Source organism: Cervus canadensis, chromosome 18 (genome assembly GCF_019320065.1).
Source record: "Cervus canadensis isolate Bull #8, Minnesota chromosome 18, ASM1932006v1, whole genome shotgun sequence".
NCBI lineage: Eukaryota > Metazoa > Chordata > Mammalia > Artiodactyla > Cervidae > Cervus > Cervus canadensis.
Window position 1 is genome coordinate 16,430,437 of NC_057403.1, and position 5,455 is coordinate 16,435,891.

The following is a 5,455-nucleotide window of genomic DNA, read 5'->3' on the forward strand; positions in this document are numbered from 1 at the left end:
TCAAAGTCTATGAGCCCTGAGGATAGGGAGGCTACTCCAGACCAAGAGACAGGAAAAACCCACACCCGCAGTTCTGGTCAGAATGACAGCTACAGAGGAGACCAGCCCCTCCGTCCTACACCCTGTGGTGTCAGAGAGACGGGAGTGTGCCTGCATCCCGGTCCGGCCTCTGTGCCCAGACAGCTGTCTCCATTCTGCGGCTGACAGCCCGGCGAGCCTCGCTTTAAAAAAAAAAAAAAAAATCCAGGGAAGTTCTAGAATCATCTGGGTCCAATCATTTTTACAAGCAGCAAAAGTTCTGGGAAATTTACTTGTGGAAACCACTCAATTTTCTTCGCCCGTCAAATGGAGGTAATCATAATCTGACTATAGGGAACTGCTGGAATGATTAAGTGGCTTCCGCAGGGCACACAGGAAGGAATGCGGGTTTGCAGAGCCCAAAGCTTACACAAGAACTAGGAGGAAAGATTTCGAAATGACTCCAAAGATCTTAGGATGCAGGAAACCCTCATCTGCACCTTTATTTACAAAGCAAGCCTTCATTGAGCTAAAGACAAAAATTCAGAAAAACATGGTCCATGTATAATTGATAAATAGATAGATCTGAATTAATACATTTAGATTAAAAACCTCAAATCAGATAATGCAGGGACCTCCCTGGTGGGCCAGTGGCTAAGACTCAGGTTCAATCCCTGGTCAGGGAACTAGATCCCACATCCTGCAACTAAGAGTTCGAATGCCACAAGTAAAAGATTGCTCAGGCTGCAACTAAGACCCAGGGCAGCCAAATAAAAATAAGTAACAAATAAATATTTTTAGAAAACAGATAATGCAATGATATGATCAAGTGAGGAATTCACTCTTCAACAACCAGCAAATGTGGATGCCTTCCAAGCTTCCTGCCAGCTTCCTCTAGACAGCCACACCCAAACGAGAAATGCAGACACAACAGCTTCTTCCCCCTGCCATTCTCTCTATTTTGTTCCCTTCCCCATGAAAACCCTGTCCACCCTGAGCCTGAGAGTTTTCTGCAAAGAGCCATGACATGGGGAGCTCTCTGGGGTTCTTTCACAGATAAGCTCTGATGTCTCCTGCCGGGGAGCAGAGCCCAAGATCTTTGAGCTGATGATAACTGTTGGCCCCCGGTTGCTCACCCCTCCCTGTATTCATGCTCTTTACCATGTAACTTTGTAGTTACATGACTCTGGGTTGGCTGTGTGACCTGCTTTCACCAGCAGAATGAGTTGGAAGTGACAGAGCGCCAATCTCCAGCCTATGTCTTAATTAAGGGGCCCCCACCCATTTCAACCTGTACTTTTGTTGCCATGAGACCAGGCTAGATCAGCCAACAGCTGACACCCCCCACCCACCACTCCGCCCCAGACAGACTTGTGGGTAAGCACAGCTGAGCCCAGGAAAACCATTCAGCCAAGCTCAGCCTAAATTGCCCTGGTACCACAAACTTGTGAGCTAAATGAATGTTATTGAGGGTCAGGGCTGGTTTGTTACACAGCATTGTTACAGCAGAAGCTAAATGGTATGGGAATCTGCGGGTCCAAACTGAGTTACAAGACGAAGTCCCAAAGACAGGGTACTTTCCCAAATGGGTCCTGACCTATTTCCCCAGCTTCCTTGGCCAGGCTGCACCCTTTTCCCAGAACAAGGGGGATTCTCTCAGGCCTTGGCTACTTGTCCTTTAAAGCTCTGCTCTAATGTCACCTCCTTCAAGAAGACATCTTGGAACCCGGGCAGTGTCCACAGCAGAATTTAGTTGAATGATGTCACTGAATGAGCCAAATATTAAAACAGGAGTACTCTGCAGAGCCAGGGAGCTAATGTTCAGGGGATTTCTCATGAAACAGTGAGTACCTGGGTGGATTTATCTGCCCTTCTCCAAGGCTCCTAGTAAGCAAGAACTCCTAAATGGAGGTGCCGGGGTTTGAACCCGGGGCCTCGTGCATGCTAAGCACGCACTCTACCACTGAGCTACACCCCCAACTCAAACCAGAGATACTGTAGATGCTAATTTAGTTGACCGTGCTCCACCCAGCCACCAGAGGGCGTTTTCAAAACACTAACCTGACTTCTTGGCTTAAAATTCCCACAATGGCTCCGACTTATTCTTGATTCCTGTCGGTTCAAATCCTTGGTCCACCACTTAATTCATTCTGAAACTCTGGACTAGAGACCACCTCTCCAGATCTCTATTTCTCCATGGGGTCGTTCAGTTCAGTTCAGTCACTCAGTCGTGTCCGACTCTTTGCCACCCCACGAACCACAGCACACCAGGCCTCCCTGTCCGTCACCAATTCCCGGAGTCCACCCAAACTCATGTCCATTGAGTCCGTGATGCCATCCAACCATCTCGTCCTCTGTCGTCCCCTTCTCCTCCTGCCCTCAATCTTTCCCAGCATCAGGGTCTTTTCCAATGAGTCAACTCTTCACATCAGGTAGCCAAAGTATTGGAGTTTCAGCCTCAACATCCGTCCTTCCAATGAACACCCAGGACTGATCTCCTTTACGATGGACTGGTTGGATCTCCTTGCAGTCCAAGGGGTTCTCAAGAGTCTTCTCCAACACCACAGTTCAAAAGCATCAATTCTTCGGCGCTCAGCCTTCTTTATAGTCCAACTCTTACATCCATGCATGACTATTGGAAAAACCATAGCCTTGACTAGACGGACCTTTGTTGACAAAGTAAGGCCTCTGCTTTTTAATATGCTGTTTAGGTTGGCCACAACTTTTCCTTCCAAGGAGTAAGCGTCTTTTAATTTCATGGCTGCAATCACCATCTGCAGTGATTTTGGAGTCCTCCTCCCAAAAGAGTCAGCCACTGTTTCCATTGTTTCCCCATCTATTTGCCATGAAGTGACGGGACTGGATGCCATCATCTTAGTTTTCTGAATGTTGAGCTTTAAGCCAACTTTTTCACTCTCCTCTTTCACTGTCATCAAGAGGCTCTTTAGTTCTTCTTCAGTTTCTGCCATAAAGGTGGTGTCATCTGCATATCTGAGGTTATTGATATTTCTCCCAGCAATCTTGATTCCAGCTTATGCTTCTTCCAGCCCAGCGTTTCTCATGCTGTACTCTGCATATAAGTTAAATAAGCAGGGTGACAATATACAGCCTTGAGGTACTCCTTTTCCTATTTGGAACCAGTCTGTTGTTCCATGTCCAGTTCTGTTGCTTCCTGACCTGCATACAGGTTTCTCAGGAGGCAGGTCAGGCGGTCTGGTATTTCCATCTCTTTCAGAATTTTCCACAGTTTGTTGTGCTCCACATAGTCAAAGGCGTTGGCATAGCCAATAAAGCAGAAATAGATGTTTTTCTGGAAATTTCTTGCTTTTTGATGATCCAGTGGATGTTGGCAATTTGATCTCTGGTTCCTCTGCCTTTTCTAAAACCAGCTTGAGCATTTGGAAGTTCATGGTTCACATATTACTGAAGCCTGGCTTGGAGAATTTTGAGCATTACTTTACTAGCGTGTGAGATGAGTGCAATTGTGCGGTAGTTTGAGCATTCTTTGGCATTGCCTTTCTTAGGAATTGGAATGAAAAGTGACCTTTTCCAGTCCTGTGGCCACTGCTGAGTTTTCCAAATTTGCTGACATATGTGAAAGTGCAGCACTTTCACAGCATCATCATTTAGGATTTGAAATAGCTCAACTGGAATTCCATCACCTCCACTAGCTTTGTTCATAGTGATGATTCCTAAGGCCCACTTGACTTCACATTCCAGGATGTCTGGCTCTCGGTGAGTGATCACACCATCATGATTACCTGGGTCGTGAAGATCTTTTTTGTATCAGTTCTTCTGTGTATTCTTGCCACCTCTTCAACGACCCCAATGGGGTCATTGGGTGAATTAAACAGAGTGTTTCCTGTAAAGTTGGAACAGTGTCTCTTAGGATGTTCTCAGTTCCGCTAGCTACTGCATCCTTCAGTCTGGGCAGAAAACAGACATCAAATCCAAACTGAGTGACTGGTGCGAGTTTAATAAAAAGACTACTTACCATCACTCAGCCACAAAAAAAGAACGGAATATTGCCATTTGCAGCAAAATAAAGAGCCTAGGGATTATCATACTAAGTGAACTAAGAGAAAGACATATATGATATCACTTATATGTGGAATCTAATAAACAATACAAATGAATCTACATACAAAACAGAGTCACAGACACAGAAAACAACCTTATGTTACCAAAGGGGAAAGGGAGGGGGAAGAGGGATAAATTAGGAGTAGTAACAGATACAACAGAGAAGGCAATCGCACCCCACTCCAGTACTCTTGCCTGGAAAATCCCATGGACGGAGGAGCCTGGTGGGCTGCAGTCCATGGGGTCGCTAAGAGTTGGACACGACTGAGCGACTTCACTTTCACTTTTCACTTTCATGCATTGGAGAAGGAAATGGCAACCCACTCCAGTATTCTTGCCTGGAGAACCCCATGAACAGAGGAGCCTGGCGGGCTACAGTCCATGGGGTTGCAAAGAGTCAGACAGGACTACTAACATAATACTTTAAATCAACTAAAAATCAATTTTAAAAAATCAATTAAAAAAAAAAAAAGACTATTTACAAAGGTGGAGCAGTGAGACCACAAGGGTGGTGCAGCACTTCAGGGCAAGAAAGATGGGAGTTTTGATTACCCCCAGGCCTGGAAGAACACAGATGTGTGTGAAGTGGACCCCCAGACAGGAGTTGTGACCTTGGGCAGAAAGATACAACCAATTGGAGGCAACTCCCACATCAAGCAGGGTGTTGGAGACATAAACACCCCTCCTTTCAATCTCTTGTCAGTGTCCCCATTGGCCAACCCAAACAGGAATCTAGAGGTCAAGAAAGCCCTTGGTGGGACTTCCTTGGTGGTCCAGTGGCTAAGACTCCAGACTCCCAGTGCAGGGGACCCAGGTTCAATCCTTGGTCAGGGAACTAGATCTCACATGCCGCAACCAAGAGTTGCTAAAACTCGAGATTCCACATGCCACAATGAAGACTGAAGATCCCACATGCCACAACTAAGACCTATACAGCCAAATAAATAACATTAAAAAAAAAAAAAAAAAGCCCAGGGTAGTCCATAGTGACTAACCTCCGAACATTTATCATAGTGGATCTGAAGAGAGCAAACAAAAAATATCCAGTATATTATCATCATCACCATCAATTGTATTAATCTTATTATTAAACTACTTGTCAACTACAAATTGGCACTTACCAAGAGCACTCCCAACAACTGAACAAAAAAGACATTTGCCATCTGCCTCTAGCTGTTGACCTTCAACAACCCCTGAGGGAGTTGAGGGTGGAATGAGGCACCTGTCCTGGTGGGACAGGTCTTTAGATAGTTGAATGTTTTTAGGAACAGATTTTATGATCTCAATCCTTGCATCTCCTCATATCTAGAGAAACCCTTCATGGTGACATCAGATCCTCATGACTAACAGAAAACTT

The 5,455-nt window shown here is 45.4% G+C and overlaps 1 non-coding gene across 1 annotated transcript; it reads right to left on the reverse strand.

The window, feature by feature from the left end:
* Positions 1-1,924: 1,924 nt before the first annotated feature.
* On the reverse strand, positions 1,925-1,996 carry TRNAA-AGC. The gene has a single exon. It is a non-coding gene; the product is annotated as a tRNA-Ala (tRNA).
* Positions 1,997-5,455: the final 3,459 nt, after the last annotated feature.